The sequence below is a fragment of the Elephas maximus genome, chromosome 12 (assembly GCF_024166365.1).
Source record: "Elephas maximus indicus isolate mEleMax1 chromosome 12, mEleMax1 primary haplotype, whole genome shotgun sequence".
NCBI classification, from domain to species: Eukaryota; Metazoa; Chordata; class Mammalia; order Proboscidea; family Elephantidae; genus Elephas; species Elephas maximus.
In genome coordinates this window covers 392,844-409,814 of record NC_064830.1, presented here as the reverse complement: position 1 = coordinate 409,814, position 16,971 = coordinate 392,844, and the positions used below count along the sequence as shown (strand labels likewise).

At 43.7% G+C, this 16,971-nt stretch overlaps 1 long non-coding RNA gene across 2 annotated transcripts in view; it reads left to right on the top strand.

Moving 5' to 3' along the window:
• The window catches only part of LOC126087152 (uncharacterized), a 98,823-nt gene that overhangs the window by 36,868 nt on the left and 44,984 nt on the right, over nt 1-16,971 (top strand). The window contains exon 1 of one of the 2 annotated variants that reach the window (XR_007519664.1): nt 11,824-13,299. The exons of the other annotated variant lie outside the window; for it this stretch is intronic. This is a non-coding gene — a long non-coding RNA (uncharacterized LOC126087152). Of the gene's footprint in view, nt 1-11,823; nt 13,300-16,971 lie in introns of those variants that run through there. 2 annotated transcript variants of the gene reach the window in all.

Sequence of the window (16,971 nt, the reverse complement as noted above, 5' to 3'; positions counted from 1 at the left end):
AAACGCAGAGATGACACTGTGATATTAGGCTTGCTCCCTGCCTGTTTTCACTTCACAAAAGCTAACTGGAATCTGAAAAGGACTGAGAAAAGACAGGCCTGGGAAAGACTCGGACTTACTGGAACTGATGAAACCATTGCTTGTAGCAGTAATGCTGAAGCTGTGGCCTTCCCATTTGACACATTTTCGAATTTGACTTTTCAAAACACAACACTTTTAAATTAACAGAAAGGGAGCTTTTACTTTCATTTGAGCTCAGTACAAAAATATGCACGCACATGTATGTGCACACACACACAGGTATGTACATGCACACATATACACATAAGTTTTTATAATCAAACCAAACCCATTGCTGTCGAGTTGATTCCGACTCATAGCGACCCTATAGGACAGAGTAGAAGTGCCCCATAGAGTTTCCAAGGAGCGCCTGGTGGATTTGAACTGCCGACCTTTTGGTTAGCAGCCATAGCCCTTAACCACTGCGCCACCAGGGTTTCCTGAATATGTACACTCCCTGCTTAACCGGGCAGGAGAGAGAAAGCAATGAAAAAAACCTGATTACTTCTACCACATTAAATGGTGTATTTTAAAAGTATTAAACCTATTTAGATGATACTTCTTGGAATGAATATTCCCTTTTAAAAGTTTTGATAGAAATGAAAATGTAAAAGAGCCCCTGGGAAGCGGCATATTCCTCTCAGCTCAGGCTTACACGGTCCTAAATAGGAAAGCCTCTTCATAGTCATAGTATCTTAAAACAAACCTTGATGTAGTTACGTGATCACCTAAAAGTAATGCCTTCCTCTCAGGACCGGAAAGATATTTTTAAGAGAATGTTAAACTTGTGACAGGAATTATTGATACCTTTGGAATTTTTTTTCAAGTGACTCAGGCTTTCTTTAAGTCATTACCTAGGAATTAGTCAGGGACTGCGTGACGCCAGTCCCCGAACTGTTTAAAGTGGAGCATAACTTAGTGAAAGAATGAAAAAACGAGGATGTTCGTTTCTGCATTATTCTTATCGTGATGAGTGATGCTTGTTTTCCTCTCCCCTTTAATTAGAATGTTTCTACATTTGCCAAAGAAAATGTTGGAATGGAGACAAAAACCTGAAATTATAGGAACAAGGCTTGATGTAATAGCCTATTTGTAAAGGAAACACAACTTGTTTGGTATTTTATTGAAACAGGAAGTTCAAAGCGTTAGTACACACAAGTACAGCAAATTCTCAGGTGCTGGTTGAGTCATCTGTTGTTGGAAATAGTCGCCTGGTAGTTTTCCCCTTGATTTACTTTTTAATCTTCATTCTGTTTTTTTTGAAAGCAGTGGGGGTCCGGTGGGTGTTTGAAATTACAAAGATTCAATTAGAGATTGGGTACGTTTTTTTTTAAAGTGTCAGCTATCAAGACTGAATACATAAAGCCAGAGAAAATGCTCTGCTGTACATGGGTATGCATCTGTGTAAGGACCTGTATACAAAGTAAGGAGAACGGTCATTTGCCTCAATTCAATCCTATTTCAAAAGTAACCATTAGTCAAGGAAGAGATTAATGACGATCAACTATTTGGGGGTCTTATTTCTTTATCTTCTGTTTTTTATAAACAATAATGTGAACTTTGAACAGCAGAAACTAGATAATAGCTTGATTCATAGTAAGAAAAAATTGTAGAAGTGTCTTGAGCTGAATTGGTACACACATAAAAAATTTTTAGTTTTAATTTCTGGAACTTTTCCATCAGATTAGGCCAGAACACTGCTTTAGAATACACAAAAACTACTGCTACCCTGACAAGAATTCAGTATTTTTAACACTGAGTAATGTGATAACAAGCCAGGTGGCTGTTTCTAAACTGCACTTGGTAAGGAGCTGCAAGGAAGGCCCCAAGGTAGAACGCATAAAGCACTGGACTAGAAGTTAAGACTCCCCAGTCCTTCTGCAATTTGTGTGCCCCTGGGCAGCCATCTAACCCCTCTACAAAACTGTGATGATTACGGCTGCCCTATCCATTGCAAAGACACACTAAAAAGATAGTGAGATATCAATATGAAGGAAGGGTTTGAAAAAGTGGGAAGCGTTAAATAAGTGCTGGGTGTAACTGATACACCTGCCAGAAGTAGCAGTGCCACTTGGTGAAGTCGAACCAGCTACTTGAGGTACGTTTATGATTGCCCACCCCGTGGCACCCAGGGCCCCACCTGTGCTGTAAACTTGGTAGTACAGGCTCTGCTCCTGGAGGCCCGAGAGGTCTCCCAACTTGCTGCTGGGCTGTCACTGCCCAGGGAAGGATGACAAATTCTGGGCTTCAGTCAGCATGCCCACGGAGCCCAGTCTCCAACCTGCCACTGTCTAGAAGGAAGGTCTAGGTTTGTAATTTTACGTCCTTCTTTAGACTGACCTATAATTGTGACAAGGCAAAACTTTATGGCTCCATATTGAAAGATTTCTTTTAGTTTGTTTTTTCTATTTACTAAACAACACTGAACAAAACAATATTATGACATGAAAGACTGGAAGCGCTGAGTGTATAAATACAGGATTTTTTTATTACATTATTTGAATAGATAAACAATGCAACAGGTGTATAAGGTAATTCAGGAACTGCTAGAAGCAATATATGGTAGGTAGGGTATGTCGCTTGTACAGCTACAGGGACCCTCACCTAAAATGGTGAGTCTGTATTGATGAGACCCAATCATAGCGTAAACTAGAACTAATGAACAAATATATCAACAGTATATAAAAGTGTATAGCAAATTTTATATAGCAAATATGTTTAGCAAATTTGGAGGTGATAAAAAAGCAGAGAGTGTCTGTCATAATTGCTGCGTTCATCCATGTAAAAACAGATAACAAGGGCCATTAAGAGGTAAAGAAGGAAGAAGACATGCCCTGGAGCAGCCCAGGAATGCTACATAGAAGAGGAGAAAGTTCAGTTCAGTCTTTAGTTTATGCTCATGACCTAGGATCCTTGTGAAATGTGTCACTACCCTTGCAGCCACACAAACCAGCAAACCTCTAGTCGTCTTTAATACCTTACTGTCAGCTCTAGCTTCCGGTGCTTCTTCCTTCCATCTCCACCATCACGGCTTTCAAAGTTCCCTTTATAAATGTAACTTCCCTTTGCTTGTAAGATCAAATTCAGACTCTTTAGCAAAGCATTCAGCCCTTTCACAAAATTTGTTCTCAACTTTAACCTCCCAGACAGCAGCTCCATTGCCTGCCACTTGCCTTCTCTTGCCTGTCCCTAAACGCTCGCCGGCTACGGAGGACAGCAGTACTTACCGTTCCTGAAATCAAGTTACTTGTATCCGTTTCTCTTTTGAAGACTACACCACTGTGATCACTAATATGTCTTGCTTCTCCATCCTACTCAGCACACACACACACAGTCAGCACACACATAGCACTCACACCACACACACTGCACACACAGCACACTGCACACACACACACCCAGAACACACACACAGCACACGCACACACACAGCACACACAGAGCACACTCACACCACACACACAGCACACACATACACCAGCACACACAGCACACGCACACACTCAGCACACACACTACACACACACCCAGAACACACAGCACACATACACTCAGCACACACAGAGCACACTCACACCACACACACTGCACACTCCCAGAACACACACACAGCACACACACACTCAGCACACAGCACACTCACACCACACACGCTGCACACACACACCCAGGACACACAGCACACACAGCACACTCACAGCACACACAGAGCACACTCACACCACGCACACACACACAGAACACAGCACACACTGCACACACACACACTCAGCACACACACTGCACGCACACACACTTTTTACTTGGCTTCTGCTTGTCTCCCAGTTGTCAACGAAGGACAAGCTTTTCTGTGAAGCATTCCCTAGGCTTCCCAGGAAAAGCTAATTTTGTACTCTTTTGTGGTTTCCAAGTGTTGTTTTTATAACACCAGTATAAACAATACAGTAATAAAAAGGATAATTATTATAATATCGTTTAATTAATTAGTTATATTTGCCTCTTCTGCCAGGTTATGAGATTCTTGAGGGCAAGGTCTACGTTTTTGTTTTCACTTTTTTAGTCCTCTGCGTGGTACATTGTAGACACTCAATAAATACGTTGAGTTAAAATTGAATTAGATTTGAAGGAGGTAACAAGGCACTGAATGCTATATGGATAGAGTTTAGGGAGACCAGTTTCCATGGGCAGAAACAGTCAAAAGGAGTAATAAGTGAAAATGGAAGGTGGTTGGAGACCAGATCGTGGACGGCCTTAAAGACCAAACTAACTAGACTTTATCTACTGGGCAATAAGAAACTATTGAATGGTTTTGAGCAAGAGTGTGACATTCTGTCAATGTTTTGTCAGGAAGAATATGGCAATGATGTAAAGGCAGATATCGTTAGAACTGAGTCCTGGCCGGTGGTCCAGCAACCAGAATGGTGGCCACAAACATGAAGGGACAAAGATTTGGAGTATTGTAAGGGAACAATCAGCAGGACTTGGTGAGAAGTGAACTGGGGAGAGGGGGTGAGGAAGGCGGCAGCAAGGCTGTTCTCTCCAACTTAGAGTCACAGCCTTGAGAACCTTGAAAGTGGGGAAGGCTTCCTTGCTTTTCAGTTCATTTCCTTTCCTTAATACACAGTAAATTCCTGACCAGGCTTTGTTGTTGGTTGGTTTGGTTTGTCAATTTCCTTGTTGTTTACAACCTCTAGGTATTTGTAGACAGATCTTATCTTCTTCCCTCTTAGTCACCTCTTGGCCCAACTCTGCCTATTTTACTCTTTTAAACTCTGCTCCTGGATCTTTCCTCCCTCCAGTCTCTTAAGCATATTTGTTATGTGTTTTCAGATTTTATTCCATTTTGACTGATTTAATAGGTGTCATAAAGTAAGTATGGTTATGAAATAGAAAAAATAAAATAAAATCGTGTGTGTGTGTGTGTGTGTGTGTGGCCAGTGTGTTGTAACCCGTGGTAGAACACAGGGCATCAATCCCCTGATATCATTAGTTTTCCCTCCAAGCATCTGTCTATAGCATGTATTCTCCCAATTTCCCTAGGAATGAATCCACACTAAATTAAAAAAAAAAAGTGTAACTAGAAAGTGATAAATGTCTGCTCAGCTTTAGTACTACATTCACTTTTGTGAGGTCTCAGAGCTCATGGAAATATGCTTATTTTCATGGTGTCATTAACATGCATGGTTCCCAAAAGGGCCAGGTCTGTCTCGTCTTCAATTTTCTCATCTTTTTTCCTTCTGCGCTTCATCCCCGTCTTGCCTAACCAGTGTCTGTTCTTGAGCATGCTTTCCACATTTCACCCTTTGTTAAAACATATCAGTGGATAAAGCTTTTAGAAGAAAACCTTCATCATCTTGGAGAGAACAAAGATTTCTTAGGACACAAAAAGCACTAACTATAAAAGGCAAATTGATAAGTTGGACTTCATGAAAATTAAAAATTCTGTTGTTTGAAAGATACTATTAAGAAAATGAAAAGGCAAGCCACAAATATATATGAAAATATATTCGTACTCCATATGTCTGAAAAAGAATTTATATTCAGAATATATAAAGGAGTCTTACCACTCAATCCAGTTTTTAAAAAATGAGCAAAACAAGAGCAGCTACTTTGCAAGAGGACATACATGAATAGCAAAGTAGCACCTGAAAAGGTGTTCAGTATCATTAATCATCAGGGAATCCAGTGACACACTGCCACACACTCCTAGAATGTGGATCAGAACCAGGGGGAGACACTGCCACACACCCCTAGAATGTGGATCAGAACCAGGGGGAGACACTGCCACACACCCCTAGAATGTGGATCAGAACCAGGGGGAGACACTGCCACACACCCCTAGAATGTGGATCAGAACCACAGGGAGACACTGCCACACACCCCTAGAATGTGGATCAGAACCACAGGGAGACACTGCCACACACCCCTGGAATGTGGATCAGAACCACAGGGAGACACTGCCACACACCCCTAGAATGTGGATCAGAACCAGGGGGAGACACTGCCACACACCCCTAGAATGTGGATCAGAACCACAGGGAGACACTGCCACATACCCCTAGAATGTGGATCAGAACCAGGGGGAGACACTGCCACACACCCCTAGAATGTGGATCAGAACCAGGGGGAGACACTGCCACACACCCCTAGAATGTGGATCAGAACCAGGGGGAGACACTGCCACACACCCCTAGAATGTAGATCAGAACCAGGGGGAGACACTGCCACACACCCCTGGAATGTGGATCAGAACCACAGGGAGACACTGCCACACACCCCTAGAATGTGGATCAGAACCAGGGGGAGACACTGCCACACACCCCTAGAATGTGGATCAGAACCACAGGGAGACACTGCCACATACCCCTAGAATGTGGATCAGAACCAGGGGGAGACACTGCCACACACCCCTAGAATGTGGATCAGAACCAGGGGGAGACACTGCCACACACCCCTAGAATGTGGATCAGAACCAGGGGGAGACACTGCCACACACCCCTAGAATGTGGATCAGAACCAGGGGGAGACACTGCCACACACCCCTGGAATGTGGATCAGAACCAGGGGGAGACACTGCCACACACCCCTGGAATGTGGATCAGAACCACGGGGGGACACTGCCACACACCCCTGGAATGTGGATCAGAACCACGGGGGGACACTGCCACACACCCCTGGAATGTGGATCAGAACCAGGGGGAGACACTGCCACACACCCCTGGAATGTGGATCAGAACCAGGGGGAGACACTGCCACACACCCCTGGAATGTGGATCAGAACCAGGGGGAGACACTGCCACACACCCCTGGAATGTGGATCAGAACCAGGGGGAGACACTGCCACACACCCCTGGAATGTGGATCAGAACCACGGGGAGACACTGCCACACACCCCTGGAATGTGGATCAGAACCAGGGGGAGACACTGCCACACACCCCTAGAATGTGGATCAGAACCAGGGGGAGACACTGCCACACACCCCTGGAATGTGGATCAGAACCAGGGGGAGACACTGCCACACACCCCTAGAATGTGGATCAGAACCAGGGGGAGACACTGCCACACACCCCTGGAATGTGGATCAGAACCACGGGAGACACTGCCACACACCCCTGGAATGTGGATCAGAACCACGGGGAGACACTGCCACACACCCCTAGAATGTGGATCAGAACCAGGGGGAGACACTGCCACACACCCCTAGAATGTGGATCAGAACCACGGGGAGACACTGCCACACACCCCTGGAATGTGGATCAGAACCAGGGGGAGACACTGCCACACACCCCTAGAATGTGGATCAGAACCAGGGGGAGACACTGCCACACACCCCTAGAATGTGGATCAGAACCAGGGGGAGACACTGCCACACACCCCTGGAATGTGGATCAGAACCACGGGGAGACACTGCCACACACCCCTGGAATGTGGATCAGAACCAGGGGGAGACACTGCCACACACCCCTGGAATGTGGATCAGAACCAGGGGGAGACACTGCCACACACCCCTGGAATGTGGATCAGAACCAGGGGGAGACACTGCCACACACCCCTGGAATGTGGATCAGAACCAGGGGGAGACACTGCCACACACCCCTGGAATGTGGATCAGAACCAGGGGGAGACACTGCCACACACCCCTGGAATGTGGATCAGAACCACGGGGAGACACTGCCACACACCCCTGGAATGTGGATCAGAACCACGGGGAGACACTGCCACACACCCCTGGAATGTGGATCAGAACCAGGGGGAGACACTGCCACACACCCCTGGAATGTGGATCAGAACCAGGGGGAGACACTGCCACACACCCCTAGAATGTGGATCAGAACCACAGGGAGACACTGCCACACACCCCTGGAATGTGGATCAGAACCAGGGGGAGACACTGCCACACACCCCTGGAATGTGGATCAGAACCAGGGGGAGACACTGCCACACACCCCTGGAATGTGGATCAGAACCAGGGGGAGACACTGCCACACACCCCTGGAATGTGGATCAGAACCAGGGGGAGACACTGCCACACACCCCTGGAATGTGGATCAGAACCAGGGGGAGACACTGCCACACACCCCTGGAATGTGGATCAGAAGCACGGGGAGACACTGCCACACACCCCTGGAATGGTCAGAATTAAAACACAGTGATGGTAAGATACGGAGTAACTGCAACTATCATAAACACTTTAGAGAATTATATGTCTGTTTGTATTAGGTTAAATATATACTTACTGTGTGACCCAGCAGTTCTACTCGTAGGTATTTACGCAGAGAAAAGAAAGTATATGTCAGCATAAAGACTTATAAACAACTGTTCACAGCAGCCTCGTTCATAATATCTGGGAAGTGGAAAAACCCGAATGTCCGTCAGGTGGTGAAAGGATTAAAAAACTGTGGTTGATTCACAAAATAATATGATAAAAATAAACTACTGATACACGCAGCAATATACGTGAATTTCAAACACATGATGTTGGCAAAAAAAGCAAGGCCCAAAAGAATAGACGCTACATGAATCCATTTATATGAATTTCAGTGATAAGCTAACCTAGTCGGTAATGACAGAGCAGATCAGTGGTTGTTTAGGGATGAGAGGGCTAGGGTGGAGGCCACTGAATGCCAAGGGACATGAGGGAGCTTTAGGGGATAGTGGGAATCTTTATCTTGATTGCAGGATGATTATGAGGGTGTATATATTTGTCAAGATCATCAAATTCTGTACACTTCAAATGGGTACATTTTATTGCATGTAAATTTTACCTCAGTAAAGTTTATGTTAAAAGTTAAACACATAGACATTGCTAGAAAATGCTGAGACTACAGGTTGTATATACAGCTCTGTGAATTAAGCCATTGTGTTCCCTCCTCCTGGTGCATTTAATCTGTAATGAATGTTAAAGGCATCAACAAGAAGGGTTGGGATGGGAACCCTCCTCCTGGTGCATTTAATCTGTAATGAATGTTAAAGGCATCAACAAGAAGGGTTGGGATGGGAATTTGGGATGGAAGTACCTCCTCGGCCTTCAATACATTGTTCTTAGGTGTAGTCGAGTCAATTTCAACTCAAAGCTGAGCCGCCCCAGAGGGTTCTCTTGGCTGTAACTTTTACAGAGCCAGATCACCAAGTCTTTCCCCCATGGAGCCACTCAGTGGGTTTGAACCGACAACCTTTTGGTTAGCAATGCTTAACCGTTGGCGCCACCAGGACTCCTTTTATGGGCACTGCTTATTCCTAAGAGCCCCTGGGTGGCGCCAATGGTTAAGAGTCGACTACCAGCTGAAAGGTTGGTGGTTCGAGCCACCCAGAGGAACATTGGACGACAGGCCTGGCCATCTGCTTATGAAGGGTCACAGCCTTGAAAACCCTGTGGAGGAGTTCTGCTCTGCACACATGGAATCACCAAGAGTCGGAATCAACCTGACGGCAGCTGACATCTTACTCTTAAGGCTAACCTTGATTTCAGATAAATAAATGGAAAGTAGGTTGTTGTGTCAGTTACAATAAAAGATCTAAACCAGGACTTTCTCAGTTACTGACTCTGAAATCATGACTAGTCACTTGGATTCTCTGAACTTCAGATAAGGTCAGTATTCTTCATACTGCATTAACAAGTAGGACTCTAGGGTTGCTACGAGTTGAAATCAATTCGACGGCAATGGGTATTAAGGTATTCAATTTCCATGAAAATAAATGTACTTTTTTATACTGCTTGACGTGCATGCCAGTTTTAGAAATAATTTGGCTAAAATACTAGGGGCATTTATAAGATTACAAATCAGTTTTCTTCTGAGTTATTAGCCTAGATATAGTTTATTTTTATCTTTATGTGACATTTTACTTTTGCAAGGCGCGTTGGCATTTATCTCTTTCGAGCCTCATACAACACTGGCAGGCAGAAAACTGAGGCTCTGAAAGGTTCTGAGATGTGTCTGGCTGAAACACTGGGATTAGGACGCTGGTCTCTGACCCGTATGTACCCTTGAGCCCTGCTCAGTACTCCACACAGCTTTTCACTCAGGCCAGAGTAACAGCACAGAATGCGGGTAGCTTCCACACCTTGCGTTGTTCCTCTGTGTTGCCCTCCAAAGACAGCTCCTCCGTGAGGCCTTTCTCAGACCCAGAAAAGAAGGCGGCCACTTGAGGCCAAAGGACGCTTTACCTGCAAGCATGAGTTTGTCCCCCCTCCCCCTCCCCCACCAACAGAAAAGCCATTTAAAAAAAAAAAAAATTTAAAGAGAAGTAGAAATCTGGATCAAGCAAACCTGCTGTCTGTCTTGGACGCCAGGACCCTAAGGCCAGAGGTCCCAGGTGGCACGAATGGTTTGCCCTCAGCTTCCGACTGAAAGAAGGAGCTGTGCGCTGCAGTTTGGTTGTTTTTTTCTTTTGTTTTGTTTCTGTTTAATGACAAAACAAAAATTCTCTAGTAAACCTCGAGGATTATTGTTTGGCTGGGCTAAAATGCAGTGGAATTTTATTGTGAATGTTAAATTCTCCAGCATGTTTTCATACAGACAAAGATTCTTAGAATTATGAACTGAAGTACAGTAGAAGCTATTGAAATTAGCTGGGGGGAAACTGAGTTACTAAGTATTAAGGAATAAGAGCAAAAAAAGTAGCCCAGGAGGAACCAAAAAATGTCCCAGCAGAAAGAAAATTAAGAAATTATCTGGTGTCATTCCTTCATTTTATAGATGAAGAACTAAAGACTGGAAAAATTAAATGATACTTGAGCTATTTCATGAAAACTCAGTCCTTTTATCCTAACATCAGCCCTGTAAGGTATGTGGAGGGAGAATGACATTTCAGAACTCATGACCCCACAGTCAGCTGGCCAGTGGCCTCTGGAGAGACAGAAAAACTCCCAGGCCTCGTGACTCCCAGCAGATGGCTCTTCCTAGGCTTTTGAAATCTACGGTAGTCGTTCCTGTTTGGGGCATTTTTTGTCCCTTTTTACAAATGTTGATCTTTCTAAGAGTTGGTCAGTTGCTCCTTTTCTCCCCCTCTGCCCCCACTCCCTCAGGACTGCTGTTCGTTGCAGAAACACCCATTGAAGGGTCACCCAGGGGCAGTAAGTACGTGTCCCTGGCAACCAGGCTGTAAGGGGATTATAGAAGAACGTTACAGTGGGGTTGCATTTCTGACCTGAGTCTCAGCGACAAATAAATCATAAACAATGATATGTCCTTCAACCAAAATGTAACACGATAAACCTCGATCATCATGTAAAATAACATTATGCTTTGAGTGGCCAGACTGTATCTGTCACCCTGTGAAGAGAGACGCAGTGTGTTCCCTCAAAGCTTAGTCTATAAGGACGGATGAGTGTCAGTGGCCGCTGGCCTCGTGCCATCATTGGAAAGGTAGAGAGCAATTGAATTTTATTTTTTTTAAGTATTGGGAATTAAAGGATTATTTTTTAATTTAAAAAATGCTAAATTGCTTTGCTAAAAAATAAATTTGAATGGTATTTTTTAAAACAAATGAAATACTTGTAAGCAAGTTTCTAAACATGTGCCAAGGTCGTTGACACCTAATAAGCAAACAGCGAACTGCCATGTATGAACAAGATTCTAGAGAGAGTTTTTCTCATACTAATTTTGAAGAATATGCCTAACTATAAGGAAAAATAAACTCTTGAAATCTTGACATGATAAGGTTGTTTTCATTTACTTGTATATAGACTATTCAATAATTCTCAAAGAAGGAAAAAAGAAACTTTTGAGAGATCAAATATAATTCATCTCAATTCAAACTTGAAAATTCTCAGTGGGTCGCTCTTGCATTTTATAAATCTTGAACCAAAATATGGTTTTGAGTAAAAGCTTCCTTTAAAAGAAAAAAAAAACTCATTGCATTATGGTCTTTTTTTTAATTAAACTCAAGATCCATGAACATACAGCCTGCGCCAGTGATTGTCAGCTGAAGGGAGGGACAGGAGAAAATACCTCTGCCTTTCCCCACTCCTTTCACACTGAGAATTAACTGTTGAATGAAGGATGTTCTAGGAAGGTGTGTGTTGCACATGAGAATGGTGTGAAGGCAAAAAAAAAAATAGTTTCACTACTGTGGGAAACCAAGAAGGCTATATTATAAAAAAGCTGGGTCCCATCCAGGGTGTACAAGAAGCTGGTGGAGACAGGGTTAGGCAGGATCAGGCAGAGCAGGGTAAGGAAGGCTAACCAGTTGTAATATTGGTGTTGCTCAGCCCCGAGAAGGAAGGGGCTGGCTAGGGCTGAAGGGTCTTTATGCCCCAGGAGGTGAGCCAGAGCTCAGAGCAGGCCTCACGCCTCCACAGAAGAACTGGAGGGCAATCAAGAAGAACAGACATTCAGCCTACATCCTGAGTGCCGGAGAGAGGGGCCCAGCTTTGTTAGTACTCAAGGCTCACGCCAGCACTTGACTGGGGATAAAGGGCAATAAAACTAGCCCATGTTTGGAGGCACCAGTGCTAATAGATGTGTAGGATAGGAAAGGCAGGTATCAGCCTAAAGACGACCCAGAAAGAATAGTTCAGTGGGAACTGTATAACTCTATTCATTAAAAAAAAAAAAAAAAGGCTAATATTTTAATGGGGTGACTCATTTGTTTTAGAATTGAAATTGCATTAGCTGAGCTAATTTACTTCACCCTATTTTTCCTCATCTTTCAAGCTTTTTGAGACAGGGACCACATTAGATTCTTTGGAAGCTGACTGAGGGCTAGGTGAAGTACCCACGTGTTAGGTAGTTCATGGATGTTACACTGTCAGTCTGTGCCTGGATGCAGCCACACACTGTCCAGGGCCTCTGTGATTCTAATTCGGTGGTTCTCACGCTTTACTGCTTGTTAGAATCACCTGGGGAGATTTTTTTAACTCCTGATACCCAGGCCACACCCCCTTCTAATTAAATCAGAGTCTCCAGGCACCGGCATGGCTTTAAACCTCTCCAGGTGATCCCAGTGTGCAGTCAAGTTTGAGAACCACGTGTACAATTCTTTCCCAGGCCAAGAAGCACATTGGATTCACCAGGGAGCTTTCAAAAGCCACTGCTGCCTCATCCCCAGGTGTTCTGATTTAATTGGTCTGCGTCAGGGCCTCGGAGCCATGTTTTTTGAAGCTTCTCAGGTAATCCTTACAGCCAGAGTAAAGAGCTACACTCCTGGAGGAAGAAGACTGACAGAACACTCGTCAGAGGGTGGACTTTCTGTACCTCAGGACCCCCAACTATAAGTTACACTATGGACCTCCTCTGGTATGTTTTAAGGTTTACAAATTTGCCACCTACCAGACAATTTTTAGAGAATCAAAAAGTTCTATAAAACCAAGGAGTTATTTCCATATGTGTTTTATCATGATTTGTGGGGGGAAAAAAAAGATTTAAAAACAATCAAAGGCAGTTCAGGACCAAATTCACTGAATAGTTTGTGTTATCGTTGAAGCTTATGGAAAAGATCGAGCAGCCGGCCTGTAGACCGCTGAAGAGAAAACCTACCGTGTCCGAGTTTTGACATATCTCTTAAAGCTGTTGAAAACTATGAGGCATGAAATCCAGATTTATGACTTTTTTAAAAGTTATTTGTGGATTCCCAAGACGATTATGTTCCCATCACTCGTGTAGCCTTTAAAACTCAAATGACACTTTAAAAAAACCTAAGTTTGGCACACACTGAGTTCTAATGTTGTCTTAATAACGTTCAGCAAATGTTATTCTGCCTTTGCTTAAATCACAGTTAGTTACAGAGAACATCAGGTCTCGTTTCTCTGCAACGTTTTAGAAAAGCAGGGCTGGGAATGGTTCTCCTATGCACTCTATTTTACTTTTTGAATAAAAAGGATTTGAGGGAAATGTCTTAGGAGAGTGAAACCCTTCACATTTGGCAGGCTTTTTCTTTCATCCCTTTCAGTAACACTACAGACTTGATTTTTACTGGGAGTTTTATTATCAGTAACAACTCTCCGTGCTTTGCCAGGTAGAGCAGCACTGATGACAGCATTTTGTGTGTCACGCTCCATCAGAGCCCGGTTGAAGGATTACCTCAATACTCCCCCTACCCTGCCCTGACCCATTTTTTTTCTGGATAAGTTCTTTGGTATATCTCTCAACATTTATTTTTAAAACATTGTAGTGTTAAGATCAGTGCCGATTGCAGAAACTCTACCCCTATGCTTGACAACACATGCTTTTGCCTAAGGCCTTTACTGCCAGGAACCATAAGGATTCACTAAATTGTTTCCACCATTTTTACTGGTCTTTGGAGTCTCCTTGCTTTGACATACTGTTGTCTCCCTATCTCAGACTGTTAAATGTTGTGTGCTTTGCTTTCACTTCTCTTAAATTGATGCGCTTGTGTTGGGTACGTTGCCACTAGACTCTGCCTGCTGTAAGAGCTGGCAATAAGGATAAATGCCCCTCTTTATCAAAGCTGAGATAAATTGCCATACAGACGAGGTGTCAGCCGTCTACAATATATACCTGATGTTATTCTTTGTTGGCTCATCACTTTGGGCATTATATAAGAATTCTTTAATTGTGTGTGTGTGTGTTAAGCACTCAGTTAAGTGCTCCACTACTAGCCAAAAGGTTGGTGGTTCAAACCCACCCAGAGACGTCTTGGAACACAGGCCTGGAGATTTGCATCCAATAGGTCACAGCTTTGAAAACACTATGGAACAGTTCCACTCCACACACGGGGTCACCATAAGTCAGAATCAACTCAACATACATATATATATAGCCACTGGGTGGCACAAACAGTTAAGTGCTCAACTCCTAGACAAACAGTTGGAGGCAGGCTGGTGAAAAGGTCACAGCCTTGAAAACCCTACGGAGCCGTTCTACTCTGCATATATGGGATTGCCATGAGTCGGAACAGATGTGCGTGTACGTGTGTGTACACCCGTTAACTCCCCAAAGGTACTGTAGTTTTCCTCGAGAGCAGGCTCTATATCTGAATTCATCTTTGCACCCTCCACAGCACAGAGTCCAGTTCCTTTCGTAGGTCTCACGCTGTACAGTGGTTCATAATTTACAAAGCCCTTTCGTGAATTCAACAGCGTAGACGAGTGTTTGATGGTAAGAATACCAAGATGAAAGACAAGATCCAGAACAACTCTAAAAAAAAAGTCTAGGAGATCTGCATTTTACCCCTAAGAAACTAAGTTACAAAGGGGTTGTATAGCATGAGTTCACATGGCTAGTTGATAGAAGATCCAGGACTCAATATGTGGTAGGCATAATTCAAATCCCAAATTAGCAAGGAAACCTAGTTTGAAGTTGGACTATAGAAATTTAGCAAATTCAGACCTATTTGAAAGAGAAAGATGGTTCCCGAATATAAGATACCAATTTGTAGGATATTCTTAGATTATTACTGTCACTGGAATTGATGAATATAGAACTATTGTACTTTCAAATCCATAGGTTGCTAATTGTTATGGATTGAATTGTGTCCCCCAAAAATATGTGTTGTAAATCCTAACCTCTATGTCTGTGGCTATAATCCCGTTTGGGAATGGGTTGTCTTTGTCATGTTAATACAGGAGGATTAGTGCACGTTGAGTCTTGAGTCAATCTCTTTTGAGATATCAAGTTGGCAAGCAGAGACGGGGAGCAGAGATGGCAAGCCACAAGAAGATCGCCCAGGAGCAGAAACTCGGAAGAGACAAGGACCTTCCTCCAGAGCCAACACAGAAACTCTTCTTCTAGAGCCGGCTCCCTGAATTCAGACTCCTTGCCTCCTCGACTGTGAGAAAATACATTTGTTTATTAAAGCCGCCCATTTATGGCATTTCTGTTATAGTAGTACTAGATAACTAAGACACTAATCATTCCTGAGTTTGGGTGGCCATGCATTTTAAGGCAGTGGTTGGTTGGTGCTGTGGGCTCTATAGGAAGACAGACTTGGTTTGAATGCCTGCCCACCATGTGCCAATATAACACTGTGGTCAAATTACTTTGAACCTATTTTATCAAGTGCAAAACATGATAATTATAGTCTCTACCTCAAAGCGTTTTTGTTACAATTAAGTGGATATTTTGTGGAAAGTACCTAGTAGTTTAACAAGTGTGCTGTATGCAAGTGCCCGGTAAATGGTAAAAATTATTATTTAATATCTTAATTGTTAACAACTACATTCTACTGACTTCTTAATCTCAATAAATGAAAGCACTAGCTTTCAAGAAATCCAAGCCAGAAACCTAGGAGCCTACTCTCTGGGATTTTAAAAATAGAGATTGCCTTGGCGGGAGGAGAAACTATCTGAACCAAGGTAATAATAAGACAGCTGGCATCCATTTAGCAACTCGCTGGGAGCCAGGCATTGTGCTCGGCACTTATTATCACTGCTCCTTCCAGTGTTCCTGCCAAGGTAGCTATCGTTATTATTTACATTTGTAGAAACTGAGCCTTGAGAGATTTAAGCTCTTATCCAATGCTGCACAGATACTAAGTAACAGCCAAAATTTAAACCCATGTTCTCCCTGGACCCAAGGCCAGATCTCTTTGACTGTATCATTCTGCTTCCAGGGACAGGAAGACTGGAAACAAGTAGATGTCAAGAGGGATTACAATTTGTCAAATGGAAGCTGTTTCAGTATCTAGTGCTGCTGTCACAGAAATACCACAAGTAGATGGCTTTAACAAACAAATTTATTTTCTCAAAGTTGAGGTGGCTGGACGTCCAAATTCTGGGCACGTGCTGTAGGGGAAGGCTTTCTGTCTCTACTGGCTCTGGAGGAAGGCTCTTGTCTCTCAGCTTCTGCTTCCTGGTTCCTCCAAGATCTTCATGTCTCTTGGCATCTGTCTTACCCCCTCTACCCTCTGCTTTCTTGTTTAAACTCTTCTATATCAGCTGTCAACCAAAGGGTCGGCAGTTCAAATCCGCCAGGCGCTCCTTGGAAACTCTATGGGGCAGTTCTGCTCTG